Source organism: Spermophilus citellus (genome assembly GCF_964194105.1).
Source record: "Spermophilus citellus genome assembly, chromosome: 4".
NCBI classification, from domain to species: domain Eukaryota; kingdom Metazoa; phylum Chordata; class Mammalia; order Rodentia; family Sciuridae; genus Spermophilus; species Spermophilus citellus.
The window spans coordinates 153,896,548-153,914,207 of NC_138185.1; the positions used below are offsets into that span (position 1 = coordinate 153,896,548).

At 35.2% G+C, this 17,660-nt stretch overlaps 1 long non-coding RNA gene across 2 annotated transcripts; it reads right to left on the minus strand.

Annotated features, from left to right (window-relative positions):
• Positions 1-36: 36 nt before the first annotated feature.
• Positions 37-17,453, minus strand: LOC308647477. Of its 2 annotated transcripts, XR_014021633.1 has the most exons (4): positions 17,107-17,453; positions 16,115-16,162; positions 1,170-1,289; positions 37-1,020 (listed from the first exon to the last, which is right to left on the minus strand). It is a non-coding gene; the product is annotated as an uncharacterized lncRNA (long non-coding RNA). The 2 variants fall into 2 exon arrangements; XR_014021634.1 differs by lacking the exon at positions 37-1,020 and having other exon boundaries at positions 1,159-1,289; positions 17,107-17,419.
• Positions 17,454-17,660: the final 207 nt, after the last annotated feature.

Consider the following 17,660-nt stretch of genomic DNA (forward strand, 5'->3'; position numbering starts at 1 on the left):
AAAATTCCTTAGAATACTGTAAAATGAGTCTTTGGAATAAGATGACTTCAGTCTGTTTGGTTCTTTTATACTGGTCATCAGCCAGTTTTGACTTTTAGGTCTTAAGAAAGATGTTTTCAATTTTTTAGAAAGAGACTATCTGAGAAGTCAAAAAAATATTGCTTTTTTGCTTTTATTGTGGTAAGTTAAGGATTTCTGTTACGTCACTTTCTGTCTTTACAAAAATCAGAACTGTGGCCTGAAAGAATTACAAATGTGCTCTGAACAACACTACTCAGAGCAGGAACAATCTGAACTCAGGCCAAGTATACACACCCTAAATTGAGTTCATGCCAGCATCACTCCATTCAACTGTTATTGCTTTCCTAAGAAGGTAATCTAGTCACTGAGAGTTTAGCTGCAGGGTATTGTTGGGCTTTGAGCATCTTTGTAGTTTAAATAGCATGATTATACCTGAATATTTAACAACTCAAAACCAGTATTTTGATACCATGAATTCCATAGTATGAAATTACCTGCTATATTTTACAAATCATTTTTAGCAGAAAGTGATAAGTGTTGGCCTTGGACAAATGCCCAAATAATACTAAACTGGATCTATTTACAGACAGAAATTGACTCTCCCTCAGTCAACTAGGGCCAGTCCTAAAACTTCACTTACTATGCTGTGGGCTTAACTGTTCTTAAATTCCTATCAGTACAGCTAATAACCCTTTATAAGAGAAGACACTGGTACTAGAGAAATATAAATTTACCGTGATACTGGATTAATCTAAACTTAAAACATATACAACATATACCTAATTTGATATCTATTATGAAAGAAAAATGAGAGATTTTCATTATTAATGTAGGTTTAATTGTAGGGCCATTCTGTAATCATATCATTGAGAAATGGCAAGCCTCCAGGGAAAAAAAGTTGATATGTTTTACTTTGACATGAATACAATGTTTAAGACTGAATACCTTACTGCTGTAAATCATCTTGATACTGGTACCTTAAAAAACAAAAACAAGGGGCTGGGGATGTGGCTCAAGCGGTAGCGCGCTCGCCTGGCATGCGTGCGGCCTGGGTTCGATCCTCAGCACCACATACAAACAAAGGTGTTGTGTCCACCCAAAACTAAAAAATAAATAAATAAATAAAAATTTTTGATTAAAAAAAAAACATAATTTTTAAAGAACAAAGTTCTGGTTTAAGAGTTTCCAACATAATATATTTAGAATGTAAAATAACTTATCTGATGAGATGATCCATCTGTTTTTATTTCTGTCACTCCTAAAGGGACCTAAAAAATGAAGTCACAGGTTATTAATATGATGGAAACATTGGAATAAATTTTACAAGGTAAGCAGCAAATTAAAATGATAGTGTTTCCATTTTATAAAAATATCAACATTTCAAAATACTAAGAAACCAGAAGAAATCCTTAAATGAAACAGTGTTTATGTATAATATTAACTCCTAATGTTTCTCTAATTTTTAAATTTCTTACCTTTGGAAATGCAATCCAGACTTGACCTAGATTTTACTTTCCTATATCCATACTATGTGCCTAGGCTATTTCTTGACAGGTCTTTCCTAATGGCTCCCACCAAACTGCCACAAAAAGCCTTCAAAAATGATAATTAGAATTCCCCTTGCCAAAAACCCTCTTTACATGTTTCCTATTTAAATGTCAGGTTTTAAAAAACCCAAGAATAACAGTGCAGTTGCTCCTAACCCTAAATAAAACTTTGGTTCTACCACTGAGACTATTTGTATAAATCTGCAATGTCTTTAATGAAATAAGTGTATAGCACCCCAGACTATAGGTACTTGACCTACATTTTACAAGTTGTTTAAAACAACCAAAAAAAAAAAAAAAAATCACACTTCCTACTTTTTATCTGGTGAACAAGGAGTCAGGCATCCAAATGCTCAAGGCACATGTCTTTTAAAAAATGTTTAGTTAGGTGTAATAGGGGGGTTCATTTAGACATAGTCATACATGCATGTAATAAAATTTGCTCCATTTCAACCCTGTATTTCCACTTTCCCTGCCCTCATCCCTCTCCTGGTACACATCTTACAGAAATAATTCCTAGTAGTAAAGTACAAAGTAAGGTATAATATTTTAAAAATTTTAAAAATACTGGCTGAAAAATGTCAGTGATTTATCTGAATTTCTCGAAAACTGAAGCTCAGAAATATGTAACATTTGTAGGATCAATTCTTATACTGAAGCACAGTAATGGGATTTTTCTTGACAAAAGAAGCTGGGGGCTTCTAGCCTACTTCAGTGTAAACAAATTAAGAAAGATAGCATTATAATTAAACCTAGGATATAGTTTATAAATCGATACAGGTTTCAATCTGGCTGGCTTTGTCATTTTTAATTGTGATTTTGGAGAATTACTAAATTTCATCTATACAGTGAGGATTTATGTACCATTTTAAAAAAGCAACAAAAAAGTAAAGATAGAAATTTAAACTTAAAAAGAATTAGAAGTGATCAGAAGACCAAGTATGGTTAAAACATCAATTTGCAAAGGGATTTATAAATTCAATGTAAACCTAATCTCACGAGGCACAGAGAGCAGAAAGGGTAAAATTAATAAGCTGTTTCTAAAATTTTTATAAGAAAAGCAATTTGAAAAGTCAAAATAGTATAGAAAAAGAACACGTAGAGAAACTACCTGGCTTCAAGGCTTACTATTAGGGGATGCAGCTAAGTGGTAAGTGTTTGCCTAGTATGTGTGAGATACTGGTTTGATCTTTTAATACACCAAAGAAACAAAAACAAAAATCCAGACTTAATTCTAATGCTCCAGACACAATGTTAATGGGACACAATGGAGTTCAAAATCAGATTTCAAATATGATCAACTGAGTGAAAAGGCAAATCAGTGGAGAAAGGAATGATTTTTCAACAAATGATGCTAGAATACTGGGACACCTATCCATAGGATAATTCCAAAAAAATATACAAAGATCTCTTATTGGCTTTAAGAAAGAATCATCCATTAAATCCATTAAAGTTACACAATAAAAAGTTTCAAGAATGACAAAATAGGAAAAACTGAGGAAAAATACTTGCAAATCATCTAACAAAGGACTTGTGCACAGCAGATACACAGAACTTTCAAAATGACGCAACATGAAATACCCTAATTGTAAAAAAATGGACAAGAGTCAGGCAATTCACTAAACAAGATACACTGATGGCAAATACCTATGTGAAAAGATGCTTTTCACTATTAAGAGAAATACATATTAAAATTACAATGTGTTATCACTGAGCTTTAGATAGGGTACAATTAAAGACAAATCACCAAGTACTGGTGAGGATGTGGATTAACAGGAATGGTCATTGCTGCTGTAAAGTAAAATGGTATGGCTGCATTTGAAAACAGTTCGCCAATTTCTTATGAAGTTTAACACATAACTCACTGTTCCTACTAACAGGTGTATACGTGAAATGGAAACTAAGGCTGTATGACTCATACATACTGCTTAATTACAACTTGTGATATTTTGGAAAAGGCAAAACTTGCAAGGATCAGAAAAACATCAGTTTTTCATGGGGGCAAGAAAAGAAACAGAAAAGATACTTCAAAGTATTTACGAGATTATACTTCTAGGCTTAAACTGTGGCTCAGTGGTGGAGTGCTCGCCTAGCACATGGGAGGCACTGGGTTTAATCCTCAGCACGATGTAAAAATAAATAAAATAAAGGTATTGTGGCTATCTACAACTTGAAAAAATTCAAAAGAGATTTTACTTCTGTCATAAGGCTAAACAGCAGAATGAAGCAATAGGGGCAAGAGGTATTTGTTGGAGATGTGGCTCAGTGCCCCTAAGTTCAATCACCTGTACCCAAGAACAGTATATAACTAGGTGAAAAAGGGGAAATTAACAGCAGATGGTTTCACATATTTTACAACTCAACATCAACTTTCAAAAAGAGCAACACAAAGGTGTTAGGAGAATTATTTCCAACATATAGGTGGATGAAGAGTTCAGGAACTGTATAATTGTTCATTTAATGGTCAGAGATTAAAAACCATCTCTTATTTTATTTTTATTTTTTGTTAACTTTACAGTTTTAAGCTTTTACTCAAAGCAGTAGCAATCTTTATTTAGAATACAACCTTTGAGAAGAATTAGTTTTACTAACATTTGAATTTAATTCTTTACTTTTTTTCAAAAGAAGGAAGTGGCTTAATTTTTCATGAAACCAGAAGGTGGAGGGAAGCATTATCTTGGTGAATATTAGTTTTCTTTCCTCTGTGAGACGCATGTCCAGTAGAAAATGCTCTGTGCATTTGTCTGTGAATGTAAAAAGCATCTCATTTTACTGATAGGTCAAGGAAGAGAAAAGTATCAATTTGGTAAAATAAGAGCTTGGTTCGACCACAGTATAGCAACATTCCCTTACCTGCAACGTATAGGTTTATAGTGAAAGCATGCTCTGACATATTTTATTAACTATTAGTTCACTTCACAGGACTGAAAAACCAACACTAATTCATTATTTCTAACTCATGTTTTATTTATTCATTACTTTAGTTACAAAAGATTCCCTGTACCAACCCCTCTTCAGTACTAGGGACTGAACCCAGGGCCTCACACAAGCTAGGCAAGCACTCTACCATTAAACTATCCTCAGCTCTTTTAAATTTCGAGACAGGGTCTCACTAAGGTGCCCAAGACTGACTTCTAAATTTTGATCCTCTTGCTTCAGCCTCCCAAGAAGTTGCAATTATAGTATGTGCCACTGTGCAAGATTCTTAAAATGGTATTACTGCAACTTTTGTACAATATATTTCACACACTCACAGTGTAGTGATACAGTTCTATTCTAACATTTGAATTTTAACTGTTCCCACTGTTATTTGGAATAAACTGAATGCAATTCTTCTATATTTCTAGAATAAAGTCTATTGGGCTGAGGCTGTGGCTTAGTGGTAGAGTGCTCGCCTAGCTTGTGCGAGGTGCTGGGTTCGATCCTTAGCACCACATAAAAAAAAATAAATAAAATAAAGGTATAAAAAATCACATCAATCTTAAAAAAAAAAAGGTCTATTAGAAATGAACACAGACCGTTCCTTCAGAGGTGACATAATTCATTCACAAACACAAACATGTTTGACACAGAAAGCCGAAAGGCATGCCATAATACTGGCAAGTCATACACTAAAAATTTCTGACAGCAAGCAGTTTCTCTTCCTTCCTGGCAATCCTCTCTCTCATGATACAAAGCCAAATGCAGCTTTCTGACAAATGACTTTATGTGGAGACATGACGTGCCATTTTCTTCCCCCTCTCGATATTTGGATGGCTTCCAAAGTGAATTTCAGGAGACGCTTTAAACATGAAACTCAAACTAGCCTACTTTAAAATCTATTCTTTTCCCTAAATGGAAATCTGACAAAACAGGAAGTACCCAGCAGCAGAGAAGCAAGTTCTGCAGCTTTAATATTTACTGGGAACAGCCTAGTTCTTCATGACTATGTAATAAAAATGCAGAAGTTCAAAACTGGGTGGAAAATAGCAAAGTTTGCGGTAGCATACGTAATTTTAAGGCCTTAAAAGCAGTAGCACATGATAAATAGAGAAATAAGAAACCGCAAAAGGGCCTTTTGTTTGGCTATATTTCCTTGTATGAAAATCCCTTTCCCGGTTCCTTCTGACTAAGATATAAGCCACCAAAACTATACAGACACTGCAAACAGCGATATGGTATAAAAATTTAGAAACAGATTTTTTTGAGAATCAGTGAGAATTTTAGTTTGGTTTGAGGGAACCAATGGGGCAAAGTGAGATTTTTTTTCTTGCTTGCTGTAGCATTTGAGGTAACCCTGCATGTGAATAAATATAAACCCCTAAGTGGTCTGTTAGGATCAGCAGAGTCAATAACATATTATCAAACATACCACCAGCCAAAAAAAAAAAAAAAAACCAAAAACCCCTTCCTCCATGACTTATTCATGCCCTACTTTAAAGCTGTGGAAATAACTGAAGAGCAGTACAGTATACTAAAAGGCCTAAAGTACTAAACAAATATTATCATCATCTATCCTTTCCTTCTTCCCTGGCAAAAGCAAGATGAGATCCACAGGCAGTCAAGAAATGTGTGATTATCTATTAATAAGTCATGTATTAATATAATAGATCACATATTAATAAATCAGAGGAACTGGGAATAGTGACACAGGCCTATAATTCCAGCTACTTAGGAAGCTGATGCAGGACAACCTCAAGTTTTGAGACCAACTTTTTAAAATCCTAACTCAAAATTTTTAAAAAAGGGAGTGCAACGAGGATGTACTTTAGCAGTAGAGTACTTGCTTAGCATGCTTGGGGTCCTGGATTCAATCACTACCAAATAAATAAATATTTTCTCCTGTAACTGATTTAAGTACACTGAACAGTATAGAAAACAGAAGCTTCACTGTAATGAAATTAGTTGGTAATCATGCTTAGCTATTATTTGAAATTTACTTTAATGTCCAATGAAGACAAAACTCTTAATAAATGGGTTAGAGACAGACCTCAGTGTAAAGTGCTTGTTTAGCATGTTCATGGCCTTGGGTTTGATTCCCAGTGAGGGGGAAAAAAAAAAAAGAAAACAAAAAATCCTTGAAAATAAGGAGGGACATTAAAACTTGTCAGAATATGATCCTATGTAATATGAACATCAACTTAAGTGCTAAAATTATCAAGTCAGTGCCTGATACTTCTGATTTGGGTATGAGAAGTACACAATGTAATTCCTATTTGAAAAATGTGGTGCTGGATTAGAAATTTCAAACATTAAGAGTTATAAATACCTAGCCCATGAAGTTTATTCTCTAAAAGCAAAAATTCATGCAGTGACTATCTCAGAGGTCACAGTAACGAGTAAAACCAACAGGCTTATAATTACAACATAACATCTGTTTTTCAAAGCCAGTGTTACTATATTATGATGCTCCTTTAATTCAATGTCCTACTAAGTTATTATAAAAATTCTAAGAGAACTGCTTCTTTAGATGTATGATATGGCTCTGATATTTCAATTTATCTCCCTAATTTCCATAATTCTCATTTCTTCTAAATCTTAAAGGCCCAAACCCTTATCAGTATCACAGCAACTAAGGATAAAATAAACATACTCAAGAATATCTCATCCAATTCCTATTCTCATTTCTAGTGTCATGGATTATGGTATTGTGGTTTTTAAAAAGTACTTACATGGTAAAATTATGAGTTCAAAAACTTATTGATCCAGGTGGCCTAGTTACTGGCAAGTTAGTCCTTGCCAAACTTTTCTGAAAGAAAATATTCTAATGAAAATTCCTAATTTGTGCATAGTACCCATAGTGCTATTACCCCTCCATAGGCTCTTGAGCCCAATTCAATTCCCAAAACTTTTAAGTGCTCTAATTTTAAGGCACTGATTAAGAGGTTCTTAGATGTACAAATACTGAAAAAGCACATCTTTAATGACATACATTTGTCTATTAAATGCTATCTTTTGCTTGCTATACATTTTATAACATTTCATTCTACAAATAAGTACCCACAAATGCCAAGGCCTATGAGGCTCCTAAACTTACAAAGGTGAACAAGGTATAAGCTCTCTATAAAGATTTCATGACAAAGTGAAGGACATATAAATAAATGAAAAAGCTAAAATGCAATATAGAAAGTGGCAGGAATTATGCAGGAGAAAACATGGAGATATTACTTGTAACTACACCTATAGTGCTATCAAGGAAGCTTTACTTAAAATGTATTTGAACATGCAGAGATAAGGTAACATTCTAGGAGGCTGGACTATTACCGAAAACAGAAAAAGGAACAGGAAAACCATGAGGCTTGTAGAGGGGAAAATGACAGTGGAGAGTGACTGTTGCATATGATTTTTTTTTTTTTTGAGAGAGAGAGAGAGAAAGAGAATTGTTTAATATTTATTTTTTAGTTTTCGGCGGACACATCTTTATTTTTATATGGTGCTGAGGATTGAATCCAGCGCAGCGCGCATGCCAGGCAAGCACACTACCGCTTGAGCCACATCCCCAGCCCTGTATATGATTTTTGAAGGGAAGAAATAGGAAATAACACTGAAGAAAGGTTGTTATGACCTTGAAGAGGGTCTATAACATAAGAGAGTCGTCTAGCTGCTTTATCTCTGTAATAATATGATAACATAATAATTTAAACTCTCCTGGGATAACACATTAAGACCACCTGATTCATAAGTACTTCCTAAATACTTGGTATCATTCTAATAGCACTTCACATGTATTAATGTAATTCTAATCCCAACCTTGTCAGATGAATTCTCTTATTGATGGGGTAGAAAATAAGAGAAATATATCCTAAACCACTAAATTCCCTGGCTACATATTCACATACTAAACCTAGAAGTATTTCTTTGCTATTCCTGAAATATTTTAAAATTTTTTTTAGTCGTAAAGGGGACATAAACTCTTTTTGTTTATTAATTTACTTTTTATGTGGTGCTAAGGCTTAAACCAGTGCCTCACACATGCTAGGCAAGCACTCTGCCACTGATCTATAGCCCCAGCTCCATGAATTTTTTTTGTATTTTTGTTGTTGTTGTTGTTTTGTATTGGGGATTGAACTCAGGAGTGCTTTATCACTGAGATACACCCCAGTCCTATTTTTTTTTTTTAATTTGAAATTTTGAGATAGGGTCTTGCTAAATTGCCCAGGCTGGAAATTATTATCATCCTGCTTTAGTCTTCCAAGTTGCTGGGATTACAGGAATGTGCCACAGAATGTTTTTTTTTTCTTGGTGCTGGAGATCAAAACCAGGGCCTCACACATGCCAGGCAAATGCTCTTCCACTGAGGCACATCTGTAGCCCGCAATGAAGGATTTTTTTTAATATATTATTTTTTAGTTGTAGTGGAACACAATATCTTTTATTCATGTGGTAGTAGCGAGCGCAGTACTCCTGAGCCACAATCCCAGCCCTTCCTGAAATATTTTTACAGCTATTATTCTTACAGGGATAGGAAAAACCTAAATCCTGTCAGGTAACTATAAAGTGGAATCAAAAAGGAAAAAAATAATTTAACATTGTGATTTACCTATACCTAACTAATCATTTAGAAGACTTGCTTTTTCCTGACATAAAATCAGAACTTTTCTCTTGATAAATTACAGGGGGAAAAAAAGAAACAAAACACAAAACACACACTTTTTTTTTAAGGCCTTAGAATAACAGGCAAAGGAAGGGTTTGCATGTGATTGTGCAAGTGTGTGTGTATGCGTGTGTGTTGGGAGCAGAAGGGGAATAGGTGGTAGAAGAATCAAAAGAGGTTAACTGGTGAAACTAAGCTCTTTCTTGAGGAATACTTAAAAGTTAACTCTGTAAAATTTTTGGTACAAGGGACTGAACCCAGGGGTGATCAAACCAGACCAAATCCCCAGTCCTTTTTATTTTTTATTTTGAGACAAGGTCTCACTAAGTTGCTGTAGCTGGCTTTGAATTTGTGATCCTCTTGCTTCAGCTTTCCAAGCCACTAGGATTACAGGTGTGCACAAAAGTTAACTCTTCACTTGTTCTGACTTTTTTTTTTTTTTTTGGTACTGGGGATTGAACCCAAGGTCACTTAAACACTGAGCCATGACCCCAGCCCCTTTTTATATTTAGAGACAGGGTCTCAGTGAGTTGCTGAGGGACTTGCTAAATTGCTGAAGCTGGCTTTGAACTCCTGATCCTCCTGCCTTAGCAGTCAAAGCCACTGGGATTACAGGCATGTGCCATTTCATGTGGCCTGTTCTCAGATTTCTAACTATTAAAATATTTTCTTACATTTAACATTAAAATTTTATGTTAAAATAAAAGTGATTTATTTTTTAAAAAATTTTTTTAGTTGTCACTGGACCTTTTATTTATTTATATGAGGTGCTGAGGACTGACCTAGGGCCTCACTGATGCCAGGCAAGTGATCTACCATTAAGCCAAAACTCCAGCCCTAAAAGTGATTTCTAAAAACAGGACAATGTAAAAAATTTTTTTTCTTAGTTATAGACAGACACAATACCTTTGTTTTATTCTTATTTATTTTTCTGTGGTGCTAATGATTGAACCCAGCACCTCACACGTGCTAGGTAAGTGCTCTACTACTGAGCCACAACAAAGCCCCAGGACAATGTTAATTTAATTACTTGGATTTCAGCTATTTAAAGATCTTGGCGTATATTCATATTTTGTGTATTTTTTACCTCTCTATATTCTACTGAAATCAAACTATATCAAAACATGCAAAAATTAGTCCACTGAGGAAAAAGCAAAGATATTTTACCCCATGTGTCTACTTTAAAAATACATACTTTATAAGATGCCTTCATAAAACTACTTTATTTCAATAATGAAAAACTAATTTCTCCTTAAGTTAGAGAATCATCTCATTTTCCTGAACTTATTTAACACATTTAACTTTTTAATCAAAAAGACTTAAAAAAAAAAAAACAGAAATAAGAAAGTCCTGATTAAAAAAGTAGCCAAATCTAATAAACTAGAATTAAAAGTTAAAATATAGAAACAACATAAGATCCTGTATTGGGGGCTGGGGATGTGGCTCAAGCGGTAGCGCGTTCGACTGGCATGCGTGCAGCCCGGGTTCGATCCTCAGCACCACATACCAACAAAGATGTTGTGTCCGCCGAGAACTAAAAAATAAATATTAAAATTCTCTCTCTCTCCCCTCTCTCACTCTCTCTTAAAAAAAAAAAAAAAAAAAAGAATTTAAAAGATCCTGTATTAATGCCTGTTCCAATCAGTGACCCTGGAAGTAATCTGACAATTGAATAGACAGATGCTTCCTGGACATTTCAAGCTTTCGCTTATATGTTTAAAAACAAATTGCATCATTTTTACCTACAAGTGGTCTTTCTGGTCTTCCTAAATCAATTAATGTAACTATTCCCTCTCCTTAAATCTTGGAAGTGTGACTTTTTTTTTTCCTTATACCTCTATAATAAATTAGAGGCTAAGTGCTGTCCACTCTTTCTTCCCCTTCCAAACCTAATAAGCTCTTGCCCACTTATTACCTTTGCTCTCCAGGTTCCACACTAGATTTACTTCTTGCTAACACTACCTCAACAGTATCTTGTCTTGGTCTTTCCAATTCCTATTCAATATCTTCAATTTTTCAATCATACTGGACATTATTTTGGAGTAATTTTCCAATAATATATTTTATGTACATTTTAACCTGTGTCTATTTAAAAACCTTCAGGAAAACTAAAAATATAAGAGAAATCTATATGCAAAAATACGTGCAGCAAATTACTACTAAGTGTTATATAACAATGCAAACAGAAATAAAATATCAAGAGTCCATCTATAATTAGAAGGCTCATCTTGTGTAAGAATCAGTTTTAAGTGAGGCTGGGCTTGTGGCTCAGTGATAGAGTGGTTGCCTAGCACTTGTGAGGCACCGGGTTCAATCCTCAGCACCACATAAAAATGAAATGAAGCTATTGTGTCCACCACCTACAACTAAAAAATATATATTAAAAAAATACTGAAAGAATGATTAAAAAAAAAAAAGAATTAAGTGAAATCATGGAAAAAGGTCCCACCTCACTAGTTAACAACAAAAGTCTTACAAAGAAGGAAAAAAAAGCAACATGTTTTTCACATATTAATAAAAATGCTAATTATCTGTGTTTTGGTCTGTTCTCTTAGGATTAATTTAAAGGGTCATTCGTTATTCAGTCATTTTTATGACTTCTGAAACGACGTTTTGAAAAGGTCTATACTAATTTACACTATCACCCTCCATGTGAGTTTAGTTACTGGTATTGAGTAGTCTGTAATGAGTATTTTTCTTAATAGGTGAAAAACATGTTGCACCCCCCCCCCTTCTTTTTAAGATCATTTCCTTTTTCTTTCTCTCTCTTTTTTTTTTTTTTTTTTTTGGATAATATTCCAACCACAAGGATCTTTACATGTTCAAATTCTATTTAAGTAAAGCTTTTTTGGGGGGTGGGGAGTGTTACCGGGTATTGAACACTACCATTCTACCACTGAGCTACATCCCCAGCCCTATTTTTTATTTTATTTATTAGAGACAGGATCTCACCTGAGTTGCTTAGTACCTTGGTTTTGCTGAGGCTGGCTTTGAACTTGTGATCTTCCTGCCTCAGCCTCCAGAGGCACATGCCACTGTGCCCAGCTAGTAAATCTTTCTTTTCTTGGGGGGGCAGGGTGTACCAGAGATTGAACTCAAGGGCACTCAACCACTGAGCCACATCCTGAGCCCTCTTTTGTATTTTATTTAGATAGGGTCTCACAGAGCTGCTTAGTGCTTTGTGGTTACTGAGGCTGGCTTTGAACATGTGATCCTCCTGTTTAAGCCTCCCGAGGCAGTGGGATTACAGGTGTGCGATACTGCACCCAGCTAGTAAATCTTTCTTGATACCTCTATATGTACTGCCACAAGATCTTTACCGAACTGGTTTACCAACTGCCCAAAATACATCTTTTCTTATATAATCACATTCTTGCTCACAACCTTCCATCCAATTATAAAGTCTTGTTTCTTTCTAATTTTACAGGTTATATATCATTACCCTTAAAAAGTCTTCAAACACCAATAAATAAATTTCCTTCTGCTGTTGTGTTTTAATGGTGCTGGGGATCTAACCCAAGACCCTATACATGCTAACTATGTTCTTTACCACAGATGGACATGTATACACCTACACACACACACACACACTCTTATATACACATGTATATATATGTATATCCCCAGCTCCTCTGCTCTTTCTTAAAGCAATGTTTCTTAAAAATTTCTAGATCTCCTTGACTATATAGAGAACTTCATTATTATTTAAATCTTTAAATAAAGATCTAATTTTCTTAAATCTTTTGAAGCATGTATTTAGACTAACTTTTCATGTTTAATTATGTTCTCTTTTATTGACAGTAAGTTTCTCAAGCACAGATCCTTGTAGAAAAGCCATTTAGTAACCAGATCTGCATAAATCCAAATCCTAAGTACGCTGTTATTCTATTTTTAATTATATGTAGAAAAACATCATTATCTATGACTCCATGTGGCCATAAAATCATCAGTGAGCTGATTTTAGAGCTGATTAGGTAGAGCAAAAGACAATATAGATTAAAATGTATGCTTTGATAATAAGCAAATTATGTAATTTATCAAAAATAAGTCTAGGAATCAGTTCTACTCAACTTAACAATCAGTTCTATTCTGAACATATACTGATATTTCCAGAAATAACTGCACAATGGAATAAATTCTATTATTTTTTACACACACACAGGACCAACCTTGATTATTTAAGGATAAACTAAAATTACACACCAGAAATGGGATTTTTCAAGACCCAGCAGATTCAAGCCTTTCAAAACTGGGATATATAGCTTCATTTCCCCAGAAAATCAGTCTTATTCTGAAAGACAAACACTTCTTTTAATTTTGAGTTATGTTATAGCTTAGACATTTAGAATATACACTATTATAAAAAAAATTATCTTACTGCTGAACTCTCACTGGTCAAATTTTCTTTTCAAGTTTTTAGAAAGAAAGAGGGACCCCATGAATATGCTCACAGTGTTCTTTGATAAAAATATTAAGTATTACTTAAAAATTCAAAAATGGAAGCCAGTCCTGGTGGTGCATGCCTGTAGTCCCAGCTACCCAACAGTCTGAGGCAAGAGGAAAATCTGAACTCAGGAGTTTGAAGCCAGTCTAGGAAGCATGGCAAGTCCCTGCCTCAAAAAAAAAAAAAAAAAAAAAAAAAAAAAAAAAATCAGAATCAGGAATGACATGAATGGTTAAACAAATATAAGGCTGTCCTTAGATTTTAGTAAAAAATACCTCATAGGGCACTAATTATATACCTTCATTTGAATCCATAAATAAAACATTCTTTCAAAAATAGTTTTATATCACTGAAACATCACTAATAATTTGACATTTTGATTCTGTATGAAGTATAACACTTGTTAGTCAAGTTCACTAAGTTATAAAGATGTGCAATTTAGGCTGGGGTTGTGGCTCAGCACTAGAGCACCGACCTAAAATGTACGAGGCTCTGGGTTCGATCCTAAGCACCACATAAAAATAAATAAATAAAATAAAGGTATTGTGTCCAACTATAATTTAAAAATAAATATTTAAAAAGATGTGCAATTTTATAATTTCCTTCATTTATGTCTATGAAAAATACTGTCTAGTAACTCTTCAGTTAATATTTATCTGCAGTTGCCTTCTATTAAGATTTAAAATCCTTAAAGGATTCATGAATAAAGTCTTAAGGAAATTATATTGATACATTATTAATGGGTTCTGTAAATACGTATTTTATTAATAACTACAAATCAATTGAATATTAAGTATTTGGAACATTAAAAAATCTGAAGGTTACCTTGGCATCTGTAGATCATTAATTTTCAAAAGTACTATTAAAAATGTTATGTTAGCTTATTATTTCTCACATTTTGTATACAATTGTGCAAACAGATTCAATATCTTACAATGTACCAGGAGGAGGAACATATTGGTAATTAAAAACAGTTGCTGCCTTTTGGGAACATTCTTAAACCGGAGAAGAGGCAAATAATTGCAAAGAAAGTGAGATGAAAGGTATGTAAAGGGCGCTATGAGGCTACAATAGCACTAAGGGAATGTATATGCAAATATGAGAAACTTTAGGGAAGGCTGCATGGAAACACAAAGTAGTAATACTCAAGTGACTTGAGTATTAACTCCTTGAGGGGAAAAAAAAAGAAAACTGTAATAATTCTATTTGAGTAACAGATCTCAGAAATAAAGAATAAACAGAAAACTGGGTGGAAGGTTTCAATTAAAAAAAAGGACAACAAATAAAATCATAAGGCAAGAAAGCTTTCTGATGGACAATTGTACATGTATCCAAACCCTCAAATGTACAATTCTTTTGGCCTTATATTTCCACTTCTGGGAATTTATTACAAAAAATTAATTAGGGGTATGCTAGAAGATCTACATGCCTAGAAATTTTAGTCACTGATATGTACAAGGATATTCACTGACATATTAGTGCTATTATAGAAAAGTAAACAAAACAGGTCATATAAATTATGGTACATCTGTCCTATCTAACACTATGAGGCCATGAAAGATGCTTTATGGATAAATTATTTCTGATGTTCCCAGTGGGTAAAAAATAAGTACAATTATATATATATATATATATATATATATATATATATATATATATATTTTATTTGTAATTGCACACAATACCTTTATTTTATTTATTTACTTTTATGTGGTGCTGAGGATCAAACCCAGGGCCTTGCACATGTTAGACAAGCTCTGAGCCACAACCCCAGCCCTAGAATGATATTTTAAACCATCAAAATAACCCTCTGCAAAGTATGAACTGTAATTACTATCATTCGGTAGAATAGAAGAAATTTGGGGGGTGGGGGTTGGGGTTGTGGCTCAGCGGTAGAGTGCTCATCTAGCACATTAGAGGCCCTGGGTTCTATCCTCAGCACCACATATAAATGAATAAATAAAGATATTGTGTTCAACTACTTCTAAAAAATAAATGTTAAAAAAAAAGAAATAAAAGAAATTTTTATCTTCTTTAGGTTTTTCAGTAATTTCCAAAAGATCACTGACACACAGTGCATATTTATATCAAATAATAACTCTATAAAGTTGGTATTATTAACTATGTGTGAATGCCCCCTGGGAAATTTGATATTATTCTACTGTTTTATAATTAGCTTTTAAACAAAATCACTTCACTCTTAAACTTGCTTATTGATCTCTGTGTAAGAAATTTTTAAATGGGGGGGAGGGGTTATAAAAATATACAGTGTTCCTTCATAAAAACATGAAGCGCTCTGAAGTCCAGAAATAAGAACTACATGAATAGGTAAACAATTCTGAGGATGTCCTAATTTGGGGATTTCAAACATCACATCTGAAACTAATTAAGCAGACTTATTTGAACCCTTGACCAAATAAAACCTCTTTCAACTACCATTCTTGCATTCTAGTATTTATTTACTAGTCCACAGAAAACTTTTCCTGGTGGTCCACTCAATTGTAGAGTCTTACAGATATTAGAACTCACCTCTATCATACTTGAGCTGTTTGCCACTGATATGTTGTCTTCAACCAACTGCCGAAAACAAAAAGTAAACAAAAAACCCCAAAGAGTTGTTAAATCACTCAACTGTTCTCTAGTCTTGAGGCCCACATAATGTAAGTATAAGCATCTATTCAGTTAAGTATGACTAGGTCACTCACTGGAAATAGATGTTTCACATTTTTAATGAACAATTTTGAGAAAAATCAACTTGGTAAAAAAATCAATTCTACGTTAAAATGTCCTCTTGTGCAAATTTAGTCGGTGTTGACTGTCAAAGATATTACATTCTTTATAAGTGTCAATAACCCAGATGCACTATTTAGAATATGTCAGTTCTTGACTGCTTTAACAGACAAGTGTTGCTAACAGCTCCATGCAGGTACCATAGGGGAAGTCCTTTCAATAAAGGTATTGTTAGTCTCTTTCACAAAGTAGCCTCGACGAGCACAGTGACACTCATCTTGACTAAAGTCACAGTAGCAGCCTCTGAACCAGCAAGTAAATTCCTTGGCATTCTAAATGCCAGAGCCTGCTAGCTTCCTCCAAGCTTCGTATGGGAGGGGTAGGAGGAAAACACCTCCCCCAACGCAAGAGGTTTCAAAGAACCATATCCTCCCTGTGTTAACAAGGACATCCCTACGGCGGTAACTTCTCTGGTGGAAAATATGACAAGTCCCTGAAACGCACTTCCAAAGGGAGGAAAGACTGCTCGGAGAAAAATCCAGAACACCGCTCATTCTCTTGAGTAGGGACCACAGGATTACCTCCCAGGACCACGAGTCAGCCTCCTCAGCCTTTCTTTTTCCTCGGCGGGAGAGGAAGCCTCGCCCCCTTACACCCCGCCCCCACACTCCACCCCACGGCGGGGAAACTTACTTTAACCATGGCCGCCAGCGGCCCCTTCACTTCCGGTGCCGGTGCGCTACAGCTGCGCCATCCCCTAGTCAGTCGGACAACCATAGCCTCCAACTCACCATTTCAAAAGCTCTGAGGCTCCACCGGTCTTCATTGAGTGCTGTCCCGGAGCGAACGTTGAATGGGCGCCACATTAAAATAAATCTACCGGCTGAAAACTCCGCTTCCTCCAGCCAGGAACATAAAATGCGATAGAGCTGCGACCACTGCTGCCGGGACAAAATGGCGCCGAGAAGCTGGTTTAGCGCAGGCGCCTTGGAAACACCCTGCCCCGCCCCCGTGCAAGCTCCTGGCTGCAGTTCTGGGTTCCGTTTCCATGGGACACTTCACCGCCAATCCTCGTGTGGAACTGCTCTTCCTGACCCCTCAATGCACCAATCAGTGCTCAGCCAAGCACATCCGGAGTCGTCTCTCCCAATCATTTCTCAGGACTTGCTTACTCAATCCCTGATTCTCCAATAAGGTTGGGCTTCGAAGACAGCCAATCATAAGTGGAAGATATCCTACCTGCTGTTTTCCCCACCAATCCATGAAGTTTCACATCTACATCCAATGAGAACGGCAGGTAACGAGCTCCAATCCAAAGCTCTTCGGCGTCATGGGCAGCCAATAG